The 26,079-nt window shown below is 42.8% G+C and overlaps 1 protein-coding gene across 1 annotated transcript in view; it reads right to left on the minus strand.

The window, feature by feature from the left end:
* LOC125456467 (KN motif and ankyrin repeat domain-containing protein 1-like) overlaps positions 1-26,079 on the minus strand; it is an 80,236-nt gene that overhangs the window by 43,653 nt on the left and 10,504 nt on the right. Inside the window, exon 2 of the mRNA XM_048539588.2 lies at positions 8,943-9,012. The gene's annotated coding sequence lies outside the window, so the exon portion shown is untranslated. The remainder of the gene's footprint in view (positions 1-8,942; positions 9,013-26,079) is intronic.

Raw genomic sequence — 26,079 nt, forward strand, 5'->3', positions numbered from 1 at the left:
AGGGGGGAGCAGATAGAAGATGGATGGAGGAGAAGATAGATGGAGAGGAGACAGACTGGTCAAAGAGGCAGGGATGGAGCCAGTAGGGGTGAATGTAGGTGGGGAGGTAGGGAGGAGATAGGTCAGTCCAGGGAGGACAGACAAGTCGAGGGGGCAGGATGAGGCCAGTAGGTAGGAGATGGAGGTGGAGCTTGAGGTGGGAGGAAGGGATAGGTGGGAGGAAGAACAGGTTAGGGAGGTGGGGACGAGCTGGCCTGGTTTTGGGATGCAGTAGGGGGAGGGGAGATTTTGAAGCTTGTGAAGTCCACGTTGATACCATTGGGCTGCAGGGTTCCCAAGCGGAATATGAGTTGCTATTCCTGCAACCTTCAGGTGGCATTGCTGTGGCACTGCAGGAGGCCCAGGATGGACATGTCCTCTGAGGAATGGGAGGGGGAGTTGAAATGGTTTACAACTGGGAGGTGCAGTTGTTTAGTGCGAACTGAGCGCAGGTGTTCTGCAAAGCCTAGAGCCTTGTATATAATTCATCGTGTTTCCAGTTTAAGGTGGTGAATACAGTAGTATTTCTTTAAAAGTGGTAAAAAGAACAATCAAGATACAATAGAGATGTTGAAACATACACTAAGCTTAATAGTGGAGATGGGGGAAAAATGTATCATATTCACCCTTTAAATGATGGATGGCCAACAGAAATAAAAACAGCACCATCTGAGCAACAAGATGTTTGTGGCTAAGTTCTCGCTGATTAGGCAGAAAGGGAGCTGGTGGAATTTCACAGCATGTTCACCTATTCTTGACGGTTTCTATGCAGTTTACCTCAGTGCTCGTTATTATTAACGCATGAATCAGACAACAGTTTCCAGTGTTTGCACAAACGATTCTGTTTCTTATTAAGTAGATGGCAGCGGAGGAACAGGTCTGCACACTGGCTGTTGTCTGGGGCCCATTCACACTCATCTGCTTTCCTTCATTCTTTTCCTTTTGCTTCAGCTGTTTTCTTTCACTTCAATTTCTTTTTCCCTGGGTCTTTTCTTCTTCTTTCTGTGGTGGGTTGGTTGGCAGCACCGGTGCAGTAGTGAGAGCAGACTGCAGGCAGAGCTCCGGAGGTGGCTTCTCCTGACAATAGTAGGTGATGGTAGCGAGGACATTCTCCTGGTGTTCGGGGCCTGTGGCAGTGACCGTGAGGATGTTCTCCCGGTGATCGGGGCCTATGGCAGTGAGGATATTCTCCCGGTATTCGGGGCCTGTGGCAGTGAAGATGTTCTCCCAGCGTTCGGGGCCTGTGGCAGTGACAGTGAGGATGTTTTCCCGACGTTCGGGGCCAGTGGCAGTGACAGTGAGGATGTTCTCCCGGTGTTCGGGGCCTGTGGCAGTGACCGTGAGGATGTTCTCCCGGTGATCGGGGCCTATGGCAGTGAGGATATTCTCCCGGTATTCGGGGCCTGTGGCAGTGAAGATGTTCTCCCAGCGTTCGGGGCCTGTGGCAGTGACAGTGAGGATGTTTTCCTGACGTTCGGGGCCAGTGGCAGTGACAGTGAGGATGTTCTCCCGGTGTTCGGGGCCTGTGGCAGTGACAGTGAGGATGTTCTCCCGGTATTTGGGGCCTGTAACAGTGAGGACGTTCTCCCGGTGTTCGGGGCCTGTGGCAGTGACAGTGAGGATGTTCTCCCGGTATTTGGGGCCTGTAACAGTGAAGATGTTCTCCCGATGTTCGGGGCCTGTGGCGGTGACAGTGAGGATGTTCTCCCGGTATTTGGGGCCTGTAACAGTGAGGATGTTCTCCCGGTGTTCGGGGGCTGTGGCAGTGACAGTGAGGATGTTCTCCGGTATTTGGGGCCTGTAACAGTGAGGATGTTCTCCTGGCGTTCGGGGCCTGTGGCAGTGACAGTGAGGATGTTCTCCCGTCATTCGGGGCCTGTGGCAGTGAGGATGTTTTCCCGGCGTTCGGGGCCTGTGGCAGTGACAGTGAGGATGTTCTCCCGGTGTTCGGGGCCTGTGGCAGTGACAGTGAGGATGTTCTCCCGGCGTTCGGGGCCTGTGGCAGTGACAGTGAGGATGTTCTCCCGGTGTTTGGGGTTTGTGGCAGTGAGGACGTTTTCCTGGCATTTTGGCCCTGGGGCAGTGAGGACGTTCTCCTGGTGTTTGGGGTCTGTAGCAGTGAGGACGTTCTCCCAGTGTTTGGGGCCTGTGGCAGTGAGGACTTTCCCTGGCATTCGGGCCCTGTGGCAGTGAGGACGTTCTCCCGACTTTCGGGAGCAGTGGCAGTGAGGACGTTCTCTTGCTGTTTGGGGCCTCTGGCAGTGTGGGTAAAGCTCCTCCAGCGATTGGGGACAGCAGCGTTGACGGCAGTGGAGTCTTCGAGATGGTGGCACTAGCAAGGTGAAGCAGAAGCGGGACTCATGACCCAGCGGTAGCCTGACCAGGCAGTGCAACCAGAGACTGGTTGTAGTGGGCCCAGAGCAGAAACTGCTGGACATCTGGAGGCAGCGACAGCAGCAGAGCCAGGAACACACGGTTACAGGGCAAGTGTGAGTTCAGCGATGTCAGTGAATTAAGCCCAGCCACAAGAGAAAGCACCCAAAGTGGAAAAAGCCTACATTGGACGGTCCAGTGCAGGTAGTGGCGAGGTGATGGAGGTCTCCCTTGAGGCTAGGTGTCTGCATGGAGTGGGTTGGAAAGACTGATACTTTGAACTCTTAGTGCATTTTTTTCTAATTTGTTCCGATGACTTGTAATGCTGGCCTGTTTATTTCTTTACCCTTCTAATTTTTGTTTGTTTCCCAAGAATTTGATCTTAAGTATCTGAGCCTACATAGTTTTTGGACTGAAGATGGTGCTGTGATGTGGCAACTGTAAACTTTTCACTGCCCTCATTTGAGTACATGTGACAATAAAACTAATTAAATTCAATTAAAGATGTGCCTCATGAAGTCTCACTGAGGGATCTGTAGTCACGTACATGGAAGGGGGTGACTTTTCAGCACTTAAATGTCAGCTATCCTCTAAATATGCCAGAAAATATCAGGGCTTGCACACAAAAGTATTAGCAATTTTTAATATTTCATTCTCACCATATGAATTTTCTTTGCAGCATTGCATACAAGTGAGGCCTAGAAACCAGTCTTTAATTTCGTAGTGACTCCAGTTTCCACAAGTGAGGAGACACCTGGCACTCAGTACAAACACTTCAAAAGTTTACTCTGACGTTGAAAGGTCTGTTTGGATTGAGACCAGGCTGGTCAGTTGCTTGTTTTCCTTATCATTTCGTTCTGTTCAACGTTGTAGCCTGATGTGAACAAACTGAATGCAGCTGGAATGGGCTCAATGCACAAACCTATACATGATTTAGTAATGTCATTCAGCCACAGGGATGCACATGGGAGTTGTGGGAAACAATAAAATGGAGCAAAAGAGTGCTCTGATGAACCATTTTTTAAGGTGGATTATTTGGATAGAATAGCTTTTATTTTAAATACGCCTACACTATCGCCATGCAGCAGTAGTGTTTATTTTCCCCAGCATGTGTGGTGTGTGTGTAAGCGCGGGATGCGGTGAAAAACACCAGCTGTATAAATAACTTTATTAATATTCCACCCCCAGGAAAAACACCCATGCGGCCAGGGAACCAGTGACAAACAGAACCCCAGCAGGGGCAATGCTCACGTGAAAGATAAAGTGAAAGGGAGGCCAAGGACTAAGTTAAAACAGCATTGGAGATGGAATAAAAGCACTCCAAGAGGACGTTTTATTCTGTAATTATCCTGGACGATAGTTGATCCATGATTGTTACCTCTTTCCTAATCCCATCATTTACTAGGCTTTGGACAAGGACTGGGGCTCAAACATGGAGTGATTTCATGTTTATTTTGATGGCTTTTCACTTCAAATCTCCCGCTGCTTCCTATCCTACCACAGTTACCTATTTTTTTCTGCAACAAATTGCATGTTAAGTAAGGGCTGATGATCAAGTCCTTTACACACAAACAATGTGATGCTCTCCTTCCTGGAGAGGATGCGGAAAGTAGCAAGAAAGGCAATAACTGAGTGGGTTATTCATGGGCAAAAACTGACTAACTTCATGCTACTTTATCAACTAGAGTGCTAGCTGAGAAAGTCCTTGGGTGATCTTCTTGACTTGTCATTATTAAGGCCCTTGAGTGGACAATCAGGACCAAAAGACATAAAACACAAAACATAGGAGCAGACTTTAGGCCATTTGGCCCACTGAGTCTGCTGTGCCATTCAATCATGGCTGATAAGGTTTTCAACCCTACTCTCCCTGATCCTTTGACAATCAAGAATCTATTTATCTTTGTCTTAAATATACTCAATAGACTGGCCTCTAAAGCCCTCTGTGGCAATCAATTCCACAGATTGACCACTCTCTGGTTTGAAGATGTTTCTCCTTATCTCTGCTCTAAAGGGTCTTCCCTTCACTCTAAGACTGTGCCCTTGGGTCCTGGTCTCTCCTGTTAATGGAAAAATCTTCCCAATGTCTACTCTGTCCATGTCATTCAGTATTCTGTAAGTTTCAATTACATCCCCTCTCGTCCTTCTAAACTAGTCACTGGCTGCCATCCTGAGAAAGACCCTTTTAACCCCACTCTCTGCTACTTGCCAGACAGACAGCCTGTCTTCAATCCATGCTAGTGCCTTGCCTCTAACACCTGTATCTTACTCAGTAGCCTCCCTTGCGACATCTTGTCAAAGGCCTTCTTGCAGTCCAGGTGGATAACATCCGTTGGCTCTCCTTGGTCTAACCTGCTTGGCACCCCCTCAAAGAGTTCTAACAGATTTGTCAGGCATGACCTCCCCTTGAAGAAACCACGCTGACTTTGCCCTATTTTACCATGCGGTTCCAAATATTCAGAAATCTCATCCTTCTCAATGGATTCCAAAATCTTACCCATGACCAAGGACGGGCTATTCAGGCTATAATTTCCTGTCTTTTGCCTTACTCCCTTCATAAACAGTGCATTCCATTTGAAATATTCCAGTCCTCTTGGACCCTCCCTGACTCCAGTGATTCATGAAAGATCACCACTAACACCTCCACTATCTCTTCAGTATGCTGAGGTGTAGCCCATCTGGTCCTGGTGACTTATCCACATTCAGACCTTTCAGTTTTTCTAACACCTTCTCCTTGGTGACGGCCACCATACTTAGCTCTGTTCCCCACCTCCCACTCCACCCCCGGCTCTCTCGAATTTTTGGGATGTTACTCAGGTCTTCCACCTGGGAGCCTGATGCCAAGTACTTGTCCACTTCCTCCGCCATTTCTTTGTTCCACATTACTACCTCTCCAGTGTCATTTTCCATAGGCCAAATGTCCACTTTTGCCTCTCTTGTTGGCCTCTGTAGGCTTCCCAATCCCCTGGCTTCCCACTGCCCTTTGCTGCATTATGTTTTCTCTTTTGCTGTTCCTGACTTCCCTTATCAGGCACGATTACCTCATCTTCCTTTTAGTATGCTTCTTTTCCCTGGGGATAAATTATTGTTGTGTCTCCCAAATTACTCCTGCCATTGCTGTTCCACTGACTTTCCTGCTTGGCTCCTCTCCCAGTCAATTATGGCCAGTTCCTCCTTCAAGCCTCTGTTGTTGCCTTTACTCAGCTATAACACTGTTACATTCGATTCCACCTTCTCCCTCTCAAATTGCAGAGTAAATTCTATCATATTATGGTCACTGCCTCCTAAGGTTTGATAGAACATAGAACAATACAGCACAGAACAGGCCCTTCGGCCCTCGATGTTGCGCCGACCTGTGACCTAATCTAAGCCATCCCCCTACACCTTGCTTCACCTTAAGCTCCTTTATCAAGTCTGCCTCATTGCACAACACTAAGTCCAGTACTGTCTGTGCCCCACCGCAAGCTGCTCTAAAAAGCCATCTTGTAGACATTCCAGAAATTCCTTTTCTTGCAATCCACTACCAACCTGATTTTCCCAGCTCACCTGCATATTGAAATTCCCCCCGATCACTGTAACCTTTCCTTTCTTACATGCCTTTTCTATCTCCTGCTGTATCTCGTGCCCCACCTCCTGACTACTGTTTGGAGGCCTGTGCATAACTCCCACTGTGGGTTTTTTTTTTAACCTTTTGTGGTTCCTCAAACTACCCAAACAGCTTCTACATCATCTGAGTCTACTTCATTTCTTGCTACTGAATTCATTTCATTTCTTACTAATAAAGCAGCCCCAGCCTCTCTGCCTACCTCTGCCTGTCTTTTTGGTAGGAAGCATATTCTTGGATATTTAGTTCCGAATCATGAACCCCTTGCAGCCATGTCTCCATGATGCCCACCACATCATACCTGCCAATTTCAAACTGCCCCAGAAGCTCATTTACCTTATTTCGTACACCTTATTAAGAACCACTTAAGGGCTCAGCTCACCACTAGCCCGATTAGCTGCCTTCTTTACTACGAGAGAAGAGGTTAATTTTCCAACAGGGATACCGGGATAAATTTCTTGCTGATTGTTATCTCTGGGGAGGACCCTAGTGCCCCAATATATGGGTAATAGAAATCAGGCATAGCAAGGAGGTGTCCACTCCTTGCCTCTGCGTCCAGGTTCAGAGCAGTCATCTTCCCTTAGCTCCCACCCTGTGAGACCCAGAAGAAAACAATTATTTGCTCTTCGATCCTTTAAGAGTCTGGGCCTCCAGCAGCAATACCTGTGATGCGTAAGATGCTGGTATCTGATTGGCCCGCCGCTCTTTGCAGAGCCGAACTTCACTATCGAGGCCAAGAACCTGTCTGGTCAGCTCTGAAGTGGCAGATAAGCTTCCTCATTGGCTATAATGGCAACAACACTCTTGAAGATGCCTGCCCCTATACTAAATGCGTGAAACCCCAAATCTTGGCCAAAGAGTTACATTTTACAATCTTTGTATGGTACCTAAGGACAATAGATACTAAATCTCAGTCAGTCATTAAACTTGTAATTCTGAGATAGTAGGAACCGCAGATGCTGGAGACTCTGAGATGACAAGGTGTGGAGCTGGATGAACACAGCAGGCCAAGCAGCAGAGGAGCAGGAAAGCTGGGTCTAGACCCGCTAGGCCCAAAACGTCAGCTTTCCTGCTCCTCTGATGCAGCTTGACCTGCTGTGTTCATCCAGCTCTACACCTTGTCATCTCAAATTATAATTCTGTTCATCTGTAAAGCCGCACAAGGAAATGTTTCTCAATGACTGATAGTCTATTAACACACATTCACAAGTGGAAGGAAACATTCTGATAGTACAGTCATAGAGTTATACAGCATGGAAGCAGACCCTTCTGGTCTGCACCGACCAGACATCCCAGTCTGGCCTAGTCCCATTTGTCAGCATTTGGACCATATCCCTCTAAACCCCTCCTATTCATGTGTCCATTCTGATGAATTTTACATGTTATAATTGTGCCAGCCCCCACTACTTCCTCTGGCAGCTCATTCCATACACGCACCACCAGTTGCATGAAAAAGTTACCCCTCAGGTCCTTTTAAAATCTTTCCCTTCTCACCTTAAACCTATGTCCTCTAAGTACTTACACAAGTTTTACTTATGCAGGTACACAAGCATGTTTTAAACATTCCCAATTGATCTTAGATTTTACACAACATATAGTTGGTTCTGTACTGTTCTTTTACCATGTGTTATGATATCATCCAATTTACATCCAAATGGAAAACATGTCTTTTGTTCAATTCACTAACATAGCTGTGCAAGAGAATTTATTTTGGACGTACAGAGCACATAGATTCCTAATCATCACTAATTTCAATGGTGACTGAGTCCATATCTGTAAATGGTATTTGGAATTTTCTTTTCAAGTATGGAGCTCCCTAACTATTCAAAGTTGGGTTTTCCGAATCAGATTTTCAACTGTGACAATTCAAAGAGCACGACAATGGGACTGAGAGGATAACAACAGTTCAAGACTTTCAAACACTGAACTGTAGGTTTTGGTGACAGAGGCGGAAAGGAGGAGAGATGCCTTGTATCTTAGGGACACAAGAAGTCCTGCAGACATTTGATGAGAAGACAATGGGACCAGAAAGCTGTGGAGGTAAATATCAGGAGTCAAGCCACAAGGACCTGGATGCAGTGCTGCAAGGAATTCAGTCACTTGACATAAATGGTCATGGTCAGTGAATATATCTTCAATTTATATAGTGTTATGACACCACAATCACTTACTCAGTAACAATCAGGGTTCATACACCACATTCATGCTGTTACAGGCAGGGGAGATACAATAGCAATAGTTCCCCCTTTCTCACCTCTTGGCTAACTGAAGACAGATGTGTGTTAACAGAAAAAAATAGCATTTTTATACCAAGCACTGGAAGTGTCAAGATTAATAAACGAAAGTTTTTCTCAGGCTTCAAAACAAAAGGAAAAATATTTGTTTCTTTTGTGGGATATTTCTCATTCTTCATTACTATTGAACTGTTAAGAGGAAACTACATTGCTGTGGATCACAAGTAGGCCAGTCCAGGTGAGGACAGCAGATTTCCTTCCCTGAAGGACATTAGTGAACATGATGGGGTTTTACAACATGTAGTAATGGTTTTCACCATTATTAAAACTGGCTTTATATTCTAAATTTCATTTGAATTAATATTTTTATTGCACACTCTTTTATTTGTATTGTTTTGCACATTATCCAGATGAATCATACTCTACATAAGTACATCAGGATAATCAACCAGAGTGCAGGATATATTGTTGCAGCTGTAGAAATTTTGCAGAGATATAACAGCAGCCAATGTCACCAAAACTTTAACCTGGGGTATTAGTCCAGTAACATTACAGCACTATAGCCACCTACAGATTCAACACATTGACAATCACACCCACACATACACTCATACAGATGCACATAATCTCGAGACAATATTAGATTGCAAAATGCAGTCTACAGTCAGGTCTTAAATGTTCTCTGTCATACTTGCCTTTCCCAGAAATGAAGTCTTGAAAGGTTGCAGGCCTGCGATTCCTTTTTCATTCACTTAGGAATAGAGTCTGGAGGTTTAAGAAAAAGAATTCATTGTTGTCTATTGCGTGCAGCCATAGTTACTCTTGTTCTACTCCTGTTGAGGTGCAGTCAAACCCCACAGCCAAACTCTACTTTTGTTCCCCAAGTAGAGATGTAAAGGCCAGCCCATATTCCTTGCCTATTGATTGCTGTTTGGTCAGGCCTTTTTTGTTCACTCTTCTGGATCATTCTCTCTTGCCACTCTACAAATCTATTGATGGTTTGTGTCCATGAACATGGTTGTGAGTATTCTTGTCCATTGTGGCCACAAATGATTTCTATTGATTAGGCCATTATCAGTGGGGCTGGACTTTCACCCAATCACAGATCATTGTGATAGAACAGGTTTTTTGCAGTCATTCTACGGAATTCAAATTCGAAGCCTGAACGTTTGGCAATACTTTCAAAATGGTTTCTTTATTTGGAAAGGAACACCTATTAATCTCAAAGATAAACTTTGAAAGTCTATTTGCATTTTCATGATTTGTTAGTCACGAAGATTCGCTCAAAGGCATGATATAGTCTCATTGATATTTTCAAGGAAGAAAAGATCACTTGACCTCCAAACTCAATGTTTCTAAAGTAAAAAGTGTCCATTTTGAATTTATATTCCACAATTTATCTTACCTGAGCTTAATGACGTACCTCACCACAACTAGTATGACGGTGTGTTTCACAATCACCTCTCACAACCTGAACATACAAACATCTATTCAAACATGAAAGCCATGATTGCACCACTCAAACTAACATACTTTCCATTCTCTTGGAGGACATATTGATGCCCAGCTAGAGGCAACTGGAGCTAGCTGGAGGATGGTCAGGTGCTACATTAAAGGAGGAGATTTTAATGGCCATTATTTGGAAGCCCATTGTGGCTGAGAGAGAGCTGACAAAATTGAAGATGATGGTCAGCTCATCCCTAATCCTTTCTCCCCCTCACCCCCCATGTCCCACCTTTGCCTTATCCTACACAGTGCTATTTTGCAGGGTGCAGAGGAATAATTTGCAACTATTACATTCACATCCTCACCTTCATACCACGATATTACCTGATGACTTTCTCCTTTTAGACAACAAAAAGTGAAATCCGGCCAGGTCGTGAAGTTGCTGCAGGAAGGTACGTGGGAATCCCAAAATTTCCCTTTAACATTCAATGACATCACTATCACAGAATCTCCTATAGGCTACACCCTGGTGGTTCAGAGCCTGAACTTCAGCAGCCATATAAGCATTATGGCTACAAGAAGAGGAACAGATATTATCTATTTTGAATAACTCACCTCTAGAATCCACAAACCATCTACAAAGCACAAGTCAGGATTGTGATGGAATGCTCCCCGCTTACATGAATAGGTGCAGCTCCAACAACACTTAGAAAGCTCAACACCACGCAGGACAAAGCAACAGTAATGCCACATTCAAATTCATAGACGACATTTGTCCTAGTCAAGCTTTGAGATTGCAGTTGCGATAGCAGCAAGAGAGAGATCACAATAAGAGAGTCCTGACGAAAGTGCATATGTCTCAAACAATGTTGGAGCTGGTAAATCACCACCTTACCTTTAGGCAATGAACTTTCTAGCAAAAAGAGCTTTCTACACCTCATCCACCTCCTTCTTTCAACAGGGAGTGTGACCTTTGCTCATTCTCAAAGTATTGCAGTTTTACACATGGAATGCTTATTTATAGCATCAATGTCTCGGAACAGCTTATTTCAGGGGAAACTCCTAGCAAAAAATTTCTTCAGTACCTGCCATACCATGTGCTGTAGACTTTTGGAATTTTAGTCAATTATATAAAGCAAACTTATGTAGAGTCAAAGTAACAGCTAGGAGAAATCAACTGCAATCCTCTCCCCATCCCCCTTTTCTGATGAAGGGTCTAGGCCTGAAACATCAGCTTTTGTGCTCCTAAGATGCTGCTTGGCCTGCTGTGTTCATCCAGCCCCACACTTTGTTATCTTGCAAATGATGTGTAAATGGGTTGATAATTGCTTAGAACAGCAATGGTGGGGAGGCCGTTTCTTCTGCTGAAGTTGTGTTCACCTGAGCAAAGTTTATCAGAGTGTAAGGGGATGGGTTGAGCTCCAGAATAGGAAATCAAACATTGAATCTGTTTTGTATAATCTAAAAGCCATTTTGGATCAATGATGGCACTAATAATCAAAACATTTACAAAACAAATTGCAGTTTCCTATTCCAGATCTTTAATGATTTTTACCACACTGCTACCTGCAAGCAATTGCACAAGATATGAACACATAATTGAGTTTTCAAGTTCTATTAAAGTTTGTAAAGGAATGTAGGCATCAATATAGCAAAATTAATAGATTTAAATAACTAACTAAATAACTGTATAAAGATTTTAAAGTTCACAAATCACTTCATAACCAAAAAGAATTCATCATGAGAAAACAACATTTTCACAGAAGTCACTTCTGTACGAAATTTATTAATTAATCAGCCTGAGTAATAAGCAAAAATCACATGTCTTTGATACTCATCTTTTCTACTTCCCTCAGGTTCTGAAAAGAAGGAATTCCAACCCGTGTGTATGGCTGTTCAATTTCTTCATTCTATTTCTGTTTTAAATGATAATTTGTCCTGTGGCTTTCTTAATTGTTCTAATTTACTGCTTTCTACAAATTGTCTTCCCTGTAGGCCTCCACTTCAATTTTCATTCATTATCCAAGTTATTTGGCTATATTTTCTTGCAATCTTTTTGTTTTTATATCTTTATACTCTGATTTAAATGATTATCCATATAATTTCTTACATTTGCCTATTAACATGCCTCTTCATGCTTAGTTTCATATTCTTTACTTATATTTAATTATTCAATTTTGTCATCCCCTTTCAATTATTTTTAAACTCTTTTTTGCACATCAGCTTGTCAAGTCTTGATAGTTTAAAAATGAGCTTGATGCTTATGGATCTAACTAACCTATCTTCCCAACAGCTGATGGTAAGGCTTAAATATATACACAGACTTTCCTCTATAAATTCACATCCACGGTTCACTGCCAAAATGAAGTACCATGTGAATTCTGATAAAGGTCTTCTAGTTAACCGGTCATACATGTTACAGGCCTCCAACTGTGGAGATTTAACCCTGACAAGGTCAATTCTTGCTTGCAAAAGCTGATTCTCTGTTTCACATAGATGCCAATTTCTAGACACCAACCGCTATCTAGTATCTCACACAGTGCCACTTTTCATACATGTCTGTTTAGGTAATGCGTATGGAAAAACATGAGCGAAATTATGGAATTCAAAATATCTTATTCATGGTTCAAGTGCTTTAGAATATAGCTATTGGCTTCAGAAATCAAAATTTTAAATGGAGAAAATGGGAATAATGTAACTAAAGAAGGCTGGGAACCTATTACACTTAAAAGGTGATAAAAAAATATAATCATAGATTAGCAGAGGGGCTCACGTGGCAAAACAGTTGGAGATGTGCTTGCAGGAAGTGGATTCCTGACAGATATTTTTTGAGATAGAGATAAAGTTACCCTGAAAGTTTAAAAAACGCATATATCTCATCAGATCAAAGATAAATTTGAAATAAGGAACTAGTATCACTTTTGTCAATTTAAGGACATCCCAAAACATGTGATGTTGTTATGGAAATTGCTCAAGCTTTGAGTAGTTCTTTGGTATCAATTTACCTGGGTGTTTTTGCCGACAGAGTTAGATGCAGCTTTGGTGTCACATGGTTTGCAGCTCACTGAGAGAATATAACCAAAATAAATGTTTGTTAAAGAGGCCTGCACTGCAAGCAGAGTAAAACGTTAACTTCATAACCAATTTCAAATTGAACTTTGTGAAGGAACTGAGTTGGGAAATAGTATAGTTTGAAACTAGTGGAGGAATACTAAGTAAACCACCACACAGTCTCATGAAAAAGAACAAAATTAGTTAAGTTAGGGAAGTATTGGAAAACCAAAAATGAAAGATGAGGCATCGATAGTCAAAAAATAGTACCTTTCTAAGAATAACTGGAACTGAGAAGAATTCTCCAGGGGATTATGGCATAGTTATTTATGGTCCCTACAGATGTAAATAACTGTGAGACTTATGTGTCTTTTAAGAAAATTCTTGGAGGAGATGGGAAATAAGCTTGAATGCATAACATATAAACCATATTTTAAACTATTGTGCTTTATTTATTCAATTCTTTTCTTTAATATTCATGTTTTGTTAAAAAAAAAGGTAAAACCCTATTGTCTAGTTCTATTGGTTAAAATGAAATGTTCAGATTTCTCCTTAACTGTTAATAATTATTAACCAGACTGACACAAGTAAGATGAAACCTGAGATCGTGTAAATAAAGACTTGCATCTATAAAATGGCTTTGACGACCTCAGGACGTCCCAAAGTGCTTTACAATCAATGAGGTACAACAGTGCAGTAATTGTTGCAATTCAGCTGTGTCCCTGCCCTTGCCCTGGTCTCCTTCGCTATATTTTCGAACTTGTTCATGGAATGATATGGCTCAGGCATGGCCACATTCGTTGATCAACCTGAATTGCTCTGAAAACTGTGTTAAGGGATACCTTCTTATAGTGAATATTTCACAAATGTAGCTTGAAGTGCCTCTTCAGATGATGTTGAGAGTCAATCGTGCATTGCTCGACTAGGCTTTGGTGCAAGGCGTCATTTCCTTCAGGGATAGAAGTAACCAGTGGAATTTTTTTTATGGTGGTTGGTGCTTACTGAACTCATTTTCAAAACTTGGCAATCTAGGAGTGAAACTCACAAATCCCAGTTTATTGGTTCCACAACTATGAGGTGGCAGTACCCATATGCAGGGATGCACCACTGTGTTGCTGATCAGTGATCAAAGAGTGGGAATGTTGGTTGATTTGTTTTTGAATGCTAGCCATTGCTTGCATGTTTCCCTTCTTTGGGATAATTCCTAATTCTCTTCTTTTCTTTATATTCCTTCATGGGTACTAGGATCACTATTCACCTTGAGAAGGGTGTACTCTAAGTAATACATAACAAATTCTATGCCCTAAGAGCTGATTAAAGAAATGGTATTCTCCATCCTTTCCTAATCCCAATCTTTTCATGGGCACCCATAGGATATTTATTCCTGGTTTGGGAATTCTGACACCAATTGTACAAGAAAAAACCTTTATCCAGATGGGTCCAGGAAAAATCAAATGTGACACTTTTCTGGTCCATAATGCTCAGGAGCATAGCACCCAGTATCATGAGTAATATACAATGGGAGACATCCAGATTAACCATTTAATATGAAAGCAGAAAATATGAAGATTTTATTTTGAAAATAATCTGTTTGAGCATAGAGATTTTAAAAAAATCACCACGCACCTTACTACTGTACAAACTGGACAGATACTTTGAGTCGAAAAAAAGAAGGAAGAGTTATACTGGGATTACTTTTTGCTGTTATAGCAGATTCCATCATCACTAAAGCTTGCTTAATTAGGTATTAACTCTGTTTTCAATTATAGAATCTTCTGATAAATTATTAAGAAAAATATTCTCTTGTTGGCTTAACAGCTACATGCACTGACTGGTGCAGTACTCAGACGTATTCAGGGCCCAAGTTTGACTGTTTGCGTTAATTTAACTGATTGGTCACAGTTTCCCCCTCCCTTAAAGTGGCAAGGAAGGTGTAGAGAAGGGTTGAAAATTGGGGAAGTTAGCCTCGGAGAGGTATTTGCTCCTATCTCACCAGCTCAGTAATTTAGTGCTGGTCCATGAGTGACCATTTCAACTCACTCTCAGTTAAGGCCCTTAAGGGTAACATAATGGCTGTCAGAGGGATTTAACTCATCACTGGCCCAATGGCTTGCCTTCCTGGGGTTTGGGAGAGATGGCTGGTTTCCTGACTGGGAAATCAGGGCCTTTTATCTGCTGCATTGTGGGGGGTACATCAATATGGCCCAATCAAGGCTAGGGATGAGAATGGTCAAGAGGTGACCACTGAAGAGGACCTCCTCATCTTGCCTCTGACCTCCTTTATCTTCACCTCTCCTTCACTCCCACAAGACCCCATACTGATCTCTAGTTCTGAGAAGCTGACAACAATTTTCTGGTCGGCAAACAGCTTCTGGCTGGGTGGGACTTCAGGATCAAGGCTTGTGATTTACTAGGACAGTTCCTAACAGGCTGATTGGGAGCTTGATCCAGTGATCTATGTCCCTGGGTGAGAGCCAGTCAACCCGTGGTAGCCCTGACATCCCACTGAGATGGAGCACTCAACCTTGGCCATATGCAGCATTGTGATTGGTCTCAATCCCTCTGTTTTAGGATGTTCCAGGGGCTAGGGGAATGTTAGAAATCTGTCAGGTTTGTGATCTTATTCACTGTGTCCAGTGAGCCAAGCTGAGAAGTAAAAGTGGTTTGGATTAATTTTGGCTGGAATGGCAACCCCATCACAATTGGCCAGAATCTCTCCACAAGTGGACTGGCCTCTTGGATAAGGTGTCACTGGGCTTTTGGTGTTTGAACTGCAGTCACCTATTCAGGTCAGATGGAAGAATACCCGTTCTGAATACACAAATGCACTGAGAGCTCCTCATTAGAAATAGATGCAGATGGGTAGAGATCCCCATATCCTTTCAGTGCCTCCTGTCATATTCTTGGTCTGTTTACAGGCATCACAATTATCTCAGCTCACAATCAAGAATTATTTTGTTGGCCCCTAGGTATCCAAGTTGTTGGTCTAAAAGTGAAAATTGCAAATATATGGTGTTGATGTTGCAGTGAACTGTGGGAGGTATAGTTCTGATCTCAAGTGGATATTTCCTGTGTTCAGTTCATTTAATGACCCACCTCATCTCAGTCTCCAAATATCACAAACAGCAGCACACAGTGTGGTGGATGAAAGCAATTAGCAACATTTTTGTAAAGTTGTAGGTATGAAATTAGAAATGGCACAAAATTCATTAATTAAATCAATACACGGCACCATAAACACGTTATATTCTAAACTAACTGATACAACAAACTCTTAATGTACATCATGTTTGTAAGTATTTACAACATGATAAATTACAATAACACACAAGAGAGACTGGATTTGACTCTACATGTGCATTCTTGAAATTGCTTGAATGCAATGCTGCTACATATAGCACAGCCTGTGGAGTGAAACTGCAAGCAAAGGTAGTTCATTGTAGAGGAGCAAGTTGTTAGAAATAAGTTCATGTGGCCAGAGTGCCAGGAACCTCCAGGAACACTTCCAACTACAATTGAAATCCTATAAAACTCAGAGCAGTTTTATGCAGTGACCTTGACTAAGATTGACCACGCTTGTTCATTTGGAAGCCTTAGAGGTAACAGAGAGGCAAGGACTTTCAATATTTGGCAGAGAAGAAATCAGTTATCCTCTTCAAGCAGGGCTTAAAATCAGACCTATTCCCATTGGTATAAACCTGTAATTAAACCCCTTATACCGAGGGGAGGCAATGGACCAGAAGTATTATCCAGGGACCCCAGTAATGTTCGGGGGACCCAGGTATGAATCCTGCCATAGCAAATGGTGGAATTTGAATTCAGTAAAAATCTAGAATTAAAAGTCTAATGATGACCACGAAACCATTGCTGTTGTCAGGAATAAACCCATCTGGTTCACTAAAATCCCTTAGGGAAAGAAACTGCCATCCTTACCTGGTATGGCCTACAAGTCACTCCAGACCCACAGCAATGTGGTTAACACTTAATGGATAATGGATCACTAATTCCATGCATTGGTATAATCACAGTGCAGTGCCAATATGCAAGTTCAACTTGGTGTCCCAAAATCTTCTACACCATAAATGGCAATGGCCTAGCAGTGACAGGGCACAGATCTTGGTATAAGATTCAGATTCAAACCATGCCCACTGTAATGGAACAGACCACACATGACTGAAACACACCAAAACCCTACTACCCAGCTGATTCAATTGAATCATGTATGGTCTGTTCCACTGCAAACTGCATCTGTTACAGATCATCTTGTTAAGTTGAACTTTTTTGACTGAAGCAATAGTTGTTAACTGCTCCTTGAGCATGTAATTGTTGTTGGCCTGAAATTATGGCTTCATATCAGTGTCCATCTTCAAGCAAGCTGTTAATGGCATGGCCCTTTTCCTCGTCAAGATCTTTCCTGAAAGTTTTCATTGGTATTGAGGTGACTACTAATGTGATTAGCTTTGCTCAGAATTCTTTGTCAGAGAAATTCCACTCATGCCCTTTGCTGTGGCATTTTGTGACAAACTTATCAAAAGGTTCTTGGGTCTTGTCTGTATGAAATGAGTTACAGTCTAACAATCTTCAAGTTAATTTGTAACTTGAACTGGTCTTTGAGTGTTCTCTAAATCTGCCACAACTGTGCACAGGGCAGAGAGTGAGAGTTAGGAATCCAGTTACAAACATTTGGATACAAGCAAACATTTGTAAAACATGCACCCAGCCCAGACTGTACAACATTATTGCTGATTACAGTGCTATATTGCAAGGGAACAGAGACCAGCTCAGACCAATGTATGCTATGTCAATCACGCTCATGAGAATGAGGAGGAAACTCTGATGAGTGTGTGCTGATATTGAGTGGCAGCAATCATAAACAAGAGCGAGTTCAATCAGGAGCAACTGAAAACAACAAGTATGTTTGCTGACAGATATGCAATCATTGGACCAAGAGGAACTGTCAAACCTCCTAAGCATGACATTGATATTTGAATTGCTAACCTTGTTAAATCTGTCACTATCTGTTTGTACAATTCTCAATTTGACACACATGCCTATGTAAAACCATATCCATCTGATGAAGGGTCTAGGCCCGAAACGTCAGCTTTTGTGCTCCTGAGATGCTGCTTGGCCTGCTGTGTTCATCCAGCCTCACATTTTATTATCTTGGAATCTCCAGCATCTGCAGTTCCCATTATCTCTCTCTCTCTCCATCTGGTTGGGATGTGTTTGTTTTTCTTTGGAAAAAGGGTGAAATTGTGTTATGTTTCACAGCTAGAATGCAGTATATGTTTAAGCTACATGTTCATGATGTCATTTCTGCATCATGGCACGTGACCTGAGGATATAAAGTTCTCAGACTCCACTTTAACTGGGGGCACTTAAAGCATGACAGGCTGATGGAAGCATATTGTTCTTTATAACCAAAAAAGCTTAGAATTAACCAGGATATGGAAATGTAATATATGTATATACCAGGAGTTATAATAAATGTCAGTTAAATCTGAAAGTATTACATTATTCCCATTTAGTTTTTACATTGCAGGAACTAACATAAATATTGCTACATCAGATACAAATAGGAGAAAGCCCACCACACAGACATAGATCAGGATGAAGACCAAGTAAACTAATTGTGATGTTTGCTACCTCCTCTCCCTCCCGTGGCCCTACTGATATTCATGGTCAACACACGAATTCCAACTGCTCACTAGGCACCCAGTAGATGACATACCAACATGAAATCATTAATATCAGGAAAGAAAATGAGCAGAGAGTACGAATAGAGAAGTGTATAGAAGAAAGTAAAATACTCAGCATGCTGGAAATCTGAAATGAAGTCATAGAATCATAGAGGTCGATAGCACAGTAAAAGGCCTTTTGGCCCATCATGTCCACGCTAGGCAAAACAACAATCTAGTTCCACTTTCCACCAGTTGGCCATAGCCTTGTACACCTTGGCAGCACAAGTACCCAGCTAAATACTTCATAAATTTTACAAGGGTTTCTGACTCTACCATCCTTATTGGGAGTGACTTCCTGATTCCCACCACCCTCCCAATCATGTTCTCCTCAATCTCCTCTTGTCGGGAGAAAACAATGACAGTCTGCCCAATCTCTCTTCATAACTAAACTCCCCAGCTCAGGCAACACCTGGTAAATCTTCCCTGCATCCTTTCCAGTGCTTTCACATCCCTCCAATAATGTGGATTCCTGAACTGCACACAATTCTCTAGCTGAGGCTAAGCAACATTGTACACAGTGCCAGCATCATCTCCATGTTCTCAGATGCTGGAGGTGAGGTGATATTCTTCAACGACAGAAGAAGAGGACAACCTCACTAACCAAGCAGGTGTGGAAGGAAATGGCCAAGGAAATCAACTGGAAGTATTTTCCCTCTAACCACCAGACAGTGTGCCAAGAGAGTTGAGGGACTCATTGCGGGGGAGGTATGACATGTGAACAGCACAAACATTATCTGGTATAAACCCATGCACGCTCCCTGGCCCAAGTTCTTACCAGTGCAGAAGTGGCCTGAAATTGCAACGTCCAGCCCCACATGGGGCACTTGCCATTCCCATGCCAGCAGGGGGGTTTTAGCAAGGCAGCTGGCCATTTAAATAACCAACTATCATCACTGCAGAGGGATGTTGGCATCTGGTGCTCCCTGGCCTTGCTAAGATCATATCTGAATTTTATGCACTTGTTTAGAGACAGGGGTAACTGATTGGGGAGGTAATGTACCAATATGGACATGATCCTGGGACCCTCATAAAGGGGTCAGGTAACTGGGGGTGGGGATGGGTGCAGGCGAGAGGTGGTGGGTTCATCATGTATATTTTTGGATTGTTAATAACACAGAAGGTTGTGCTTGTGATTTACATAAACTCCTTGGAATCTTCAAGCTTTCAAAGAGGAAGTCTATGTGTGGAACTACAGGAGAAGGGGGAGATACTAAACAAATGTTTTGCATCATCATTTACTGTGGAAAAGGACTTGGAAGCTAGGGAACTTGGGAAAATAACTATTGATGTCTTGAAAAAAATTCATATTGCCTAAATAGAGGTGCATTTAAATGAATAAAGGTAGATAGATCATTGAGATTTGATTAGGTGTTTTCCAGAGCTTTGTGGGAAGCTAGGGATGAGATTGCCGGGCCCCTTGCTGAGATATTTGTGTCATTGATAGCCATGGGTGAGGTGCCGGAAGACTGGAGGTCGGCTAATGTGGTACCATTATTTAAGAAAGGTGGTAAGGTAAAGCCAGGGAACTATAGACCAGTGAGCCTGAAGTAAGTAGTGGGTAAGTTGTTGGAGGGAATCCTGAGGGACAGGACTTAAATGCATTTGGAAAGGCAAGGATTGATTTAGGGTAGTCAGCATGGCGTTGTACATGGGAAATTATGTCTCACTCACTTGGTTGAGTGTTTTGAAGAGGTGACAAAGAAGATTAATGAAGGCAGACTGGACTTCAGCAAAGCATTTGACACGGTTCTGCATAGTAAGCTAGTTAGTAAGGTTGGATCACATGATCCAGGGGGAGTAGCCAATTGGCTTGCAGGTAGCAGACAGAGGGTGGTGATGGAGGGTTGTTGTTTGGGCTGGATGCCTGTGACCAGTGGTGTGCCATGAGGATCAGTGCTAAATTCACTGCTTTTTGTCATTTATAGAAATGATTTGGTTGTGAATATAGGAAGCAAAGTTAGTAAGTTTGCAAATGATATCAAAATAGGTAGTATCATGGACAGTGAAGATTTCCTTGGATTACAAAAGGACCTTGATCAGGTGGGCCAATAGTTAAGGAGTGGCAAATGGAGTTTACTTTAGATTAATGCGATTAGATTAGATTAGATTCCCTAGTGTGGAAACAGGCCCATCGGCCCAACAAGTCCACACCGCCCCTTGGAGCATCCACCCTCCATAACCCACACACCCCTGAACACTATGGGCAATTTAGCATGGCCAATCCACCTAGTCTGCGCCTCTTTGGACTGTGGGAGGAAACCGGAGCACCCAGAGGAAACCCACGCAGACACGGGGAGAATGTGCAACCTCCACACAGACAGTTACCCGAGGCTGGAATCGAACCTGGGTCCCTGGTGCTGTGAGGCTGCAGAGCTAACCACGGTAGGGCTTGTACAGTTAATGGTAGGTACATAATTCCTTGAAAGTGGAATCACAGGTGGACAGTGTAGTGAAGAAGGCCTTTGGCACACTTACCTCTATTGGTCAGAACATTCAGTATAGGAGATAGGATGCCATGTTGTTGTTGTACAGGGCATTGATGAGGTCACTTTTGGAATACTGTGTACCGTTCTGGTCTCCCTTCTATGGAAAAGATGTTGTTAAATTTGAGAATGTGCAGAAAGATTTACAAGGATGTTGCCGGGACAGGAGAGACTAAAGGGAGAGACTGAATAGCTTGGGTCTTTTTTCTCTGGAGCATCAGAGGCTGAGGAGTGACCTTTTGGAATTTATAAAATCATGAAGAGCATGGATGGGAGGAATAGCCAAAGTCTTTTTCCTTTACTGGGTGAGTCCACAACTAGAAGGCATAAGTTTAAGGGAAGAGGGGAAAGATTTAAAAGGGAAGTGAGGGTAACATTTTCACGCAGAGGGTGGTGCATGTATGGAACAAGCTGCTAGAGGAAGTGGTGGAGGCTGGTATAATTACAACATTTAAAAAGCACCTGGATGTATGTATGAATAGGAAGTGTTGAGGGAAATGGGCCAAGTGCTGGCAATGGGCCTCAGTCAGATTGGGATGTCTGGTTGGCATGGACAATTGGACTGAATGGTCCATTTCCATGTAGTATGACTCTATAACTGTACAGATGTCAAATCTGTCAAGAACTGTAAAGAACTGTTGAAATGTGTTTTTATGAATGAGTGCTTTTCTTATTGCAGTGTTGCCTGCAAAATAGAACTTTAAGTGATATTCTACTTTCTTGTTGTATGCATGCATACTAATGGATACCAGCTAAGTTGATACAGTAGATGAAGGGTAGAAGGTTGTGGATGGAGCTATAGGCTAGCATAAATTGGCATGAAGTTAGCATAGGAGTTATAAGGTTTTGGCGAATTGATAGAAAGGTGCATAGTGATTTCAGGAATATGATGGGTTATGGAGGATGTATAGCAGGGCATAAGGTGGCATGGGGGCATGATGGGCCATTGGGAATGGGTAGAAGGCATTAGGAGGCAGGTGCTGGGATGAAGGGGGCTTGTGGAGTGTGTGGGATGACAAGTGAGGGGCTATGCAGAGTGAGGGCTAGAAGACTGTTTTATTTTCATTAATGGACACAGTACTGAAGCCTTGAGGCAGGCTTTTCACCCAGCCTGCCTTGGAAAGCAGCAATACCAGATTGAGCACAAGCTAAGTAAGATATAGTTCAGGGCCTCACATTGTGAGGGATCCTCTGACTATAAGAAAAATGACTAAAATTTTAAGTTTTACATAACTGATTAAAAACCAAAGAAGATGGGGAAAGCTCTCTGAAACAGAATTTTTCAATCTTATATGACAAAATACGCCTATGTGGCTACACAATTATTATGTAGAACAACCCTGCTTGGATATTAAACATAATCTGAAAGCTTTGATTTATTCTGAGTCTTCATTGAAAAAGTGCAGCATTCAGACTCCCAGCTTCCTGTTCCTCAATGTGAGACACTGCAATGTAACAATGCAGCTTGGAAACACCTCCGAGATTCTGCCCCTTTCCCTTGACCTCCCACGAGCCATATGATCCAGTTAGATGCTTTGATTGTGAGATGAAAGTGCCTTATCTTGCTCTTTGAAAACAATAGTAAATGCAAAGGTAACAAGGTGTAGACCTGGATGAACACAGCAGGCCAAGCAGCATCTTAGGAGCAGGAAAGCTGACGTTTCAGGTCTAGACCCTTCATCCTGCTCCTAAGTTCATGGTCCTCTGATGTTGCTTGGCCTGCTGTGTTTATTCATCTCTGCACCTTGTTATCATGATTCTCCAGCATCTGCAGTTCCCATTATCTCTAAATGCAAAGGTAGTTTTGAATACTTAAATATTTTTCTTCAAAAAAAGTTGTTTTCAAATAAAATCTAATGATGCTTGAAACGCACTCCTTTCCCTTGACACCAGGTATGTAACATTGAAATGTATGGATTACAATTTTCTTCAACTTGTAAATGTAGAGGATTGAATCAAAGCAAAAGAAAACCTACCTGTTGTAGACTACAAGAGTGTGAATAAAAAGAAAAGAATTGGGGGAAAACAAATGTCACTAATGGGTGAAGCACCAAATGCTGATGAAACTCTTTTACCAAGAGACAATTTTCAAGTGAAATCCTTAATTCCTAAGAAACCAGCTTAAAAAAGCTCAGCGTATATGAAAATAAAAATCACGTCAGGATAACAAGCACATTATTTAAAACTGGGATGAGGCAGAATTTCTTCACTTTGAGGGTGTTGAATTTTGCGAATTCTCTGCTCCAGGGAACTCTGCAAGCTCAATCATTGAGCATGTTCAAGAGAAAAACTGACAGGTTTCTGGACGTTGATGATATTAAGGGTGTGGGGAAGTGCATTAAGGGGGTAATCAGCTATGATCTAGAATGGCAGGGCAGCCTTGATGGGCTGAATGGCTTGTTCCTGTTCCTGGAAACAATGTTTTGTTTTTGGTTAATTTAGATGCCTTGAAAGAATAGCTGTACAGACTTGTAAAGCTTCTTGGTGAAAGGTTATCCTGTCGATGTTGTTGTTAACTGCATTGTAAAAATAAAGCACTTACAAGCTCATATCAAAGAAAATTACTAAGATAAAGGGCACTTGTGCCACCAGGACCCATATCAAGCCAGCATCCAAGATAAGATTTAGTTGGTTTTCCCTTACGTAAAAGCAATTTTGCAGCTCCTTTTTTGAGTCTAGTGATAACAAATTGCTCAGAAAAAGGTCAACTTCGCATCTGAAAAACATCAAGAATGAACTGTGGATGGAAATGCTTCAAGGAAAACCGTCTGGTTTAATCTGTCTGAGCATACAAAGTGACAAAATTGGTAATTTATCATTGGAGGGCATGATCAGTGATTTTACTGTCCGAGAATCTCAAAAGAAAATGTTCCAATATATTTTGCAGGTTGTCTCATTGCTTCCATTTGATAAGTACCGGTCCATCCAATTGTTCTTGTCTTTCTGTACATTAAAGATTTTCATACATGCTAATTAAGAAATTGTAAATTATTTTCCTTTGAAAGTATTTCTTAATTCAAATAGGCTTATTGCAAGATATATGTTTCATTTAGAGCTATTCATTGTGCATCCACCTCTATATTTTTGCAAAAATAAAGCTTTAATGGTTTTATTTACATTGTGCTCGCTGTTTGAATAACACAATTTTTTGGTCATTTCAAGGGGCCTCTTAAGCTTGACATAGCTTTAAGTTTCAGCAGGTCATTAGAATTAGAAATAGAATTAGAAAATCCTTATTGTCACATGTACTCAAATATGGAAAGTACAGGAGTACAATGAAAAATTCACAATGTCACCTGTTATGGTTCCATTTTAGGTACAAAGTACCTAGTACAGATCTTTGATACAAAATAGAGAAAGGAAAGGAAACAGAAAAGCAAAAAGTTACATTATTTACAGCTATTCATAGCGTAAGTTAGAAAAATTGAGAAATAAAGTTAAAAAGATAAGCATTACAGTCTTTCCATAAAGGGCCTGCAGTAGTTCAGTGCAGGGGTCTTCCATATGTTGTTTGACCGGGATCACAAGCAGCTGACCGCCTGCACCAGTCCCCAGGCCAACAACTGTCCTGCTCCACTCTGACCTCCAGCCCCCTGACTGTCCCCGCTCCGTGTCAGCCGCCAGCCCCCTGACCGTCCCCGCTCCGTGTCAGCCTCCAGCCCCCTGACCGTCCCCGCTCCGTGTCAGCCTCCAGCCCCCTGACCAACCCCGCTCTGTGTCAGCCTCCTGCCCACTGACCATCCTTGCTCCATGTCAGCCTCCTGTCCCCTGACTGACCCCACTCCACGTCAGCCTCCAGCCCACCGACAATCCCCTGTCATTGTGAGCCTCCAGCCCACTAATCCTCCCATGTCTGTGTGAGCCTCCAGCCCAATGACTGTCCTCGCTCCGCTCGAGCCTCGGCCCACTGACCATCCCCGACCCGTGTGAGCCTCAAGCCCAATGACCGTCCCCACTCCGCCCCAACATCCAGCCCACTGACCGTCCCCACTCTGTGTCAGCCTCCTGCCCCCTGACTGACCTCATTCTGTGTCAGCCTCCTGCCCACTGACCATCCCCTCTCAATGTGACCCTCCAGCCCACGAATCATCCCATGTCTGTGTGAGCCTCCAGCCAAATGACCGTCCTCGCTCCACTCGATCCTCGGACCCACTGACCATCCCCGTCCCGTGTGAGCCTCAAGCCCAATGACTGCCCCCACTCCGCTCAAACGTCCAGCCCACTGACCGCCCCCACTCCGTGTGAGCCTCAAACCCACTCGACCTCAGGGAAGAACACCAAAAGGGGTAAATCTGATCATAATCAGATCCTTGCCCCTTGTCCTCAAGTCTTCTCTGGACACTCGGCCTGAATTCTAACCTAGTCCTGGACTTAACAATCACAAATGCTGAACCTTTTTCCATCAGGCTGAAAGCATTCTGCCCAAGGTTAGTATTTTGGTAACTTCTTTTCAATTATTAAGAATATGAGAGGTCAACAATGCTGACCTTCAAAAGTTGAAAAATGTAACTGGACAATTTCAGCAGCAGGCTCGATGTGGCTGAGAAAGGATGCTAATTTAGTCACAAGGGAAAACTGACCAATAGTTTCAAAGAAGAAAACCTGGCATGGCCCCTAAGAAAACTGAGAAGACAAAGTCAGACCAAATATAAGCAGGCGGACTTGGGCCTCGTAACATAAACTTTGGGAATTACTGAAATTCTTTCACTTGTACTGAAGAATACATGCAATCAAGGGTGACAACACTAATCACAATTAATGTTGAGAAAAAAATCTCAAGTCCTTAATTGCAGAAGTATGAAGGGAACGGGAGGGTGTGGGTCCCAAGTTGCAATGCAATGGAATTAAATGACAAAAGACACTTTCCAAAGCCAGGTAATAAACAGGAGGAATGGGCAATAGTTGAGAGGAATAGAATGTTTCTTAATGAAATGAGCGAATATCTGTGTGTCGCTGGAGGGACTCTTCTTTCCTCCTACCCCATTGAACGTCCAAAATGTGAGACAGGGACAATGGTATCTCTTTCCACCCAGGACCTGGGGTGGCACAGTGGCTCAGCGGTTAGCACTGCTGCCTCACAGCACCAGGGACCTGGGTTTGATTCCAGCCTC

The sequence above is a fragment of the Stegostoma tigrinum genome, chromosome 8 (genome assembly GCF_030684315.1).
Source record: "Stegostoma tigrinum isolate sSteTig4 chromosome 8, sSteTig4.hap1, whole genome shotgun sequence".
Classification (NCBI taxonomy): domain Eukaryota; kingdom Metazoa; phylum Chordata; class Chondrichthyes; order Orectolobiformes; family Stegostomatidae; genus Stegostoma; species Stegostoma tigrinum.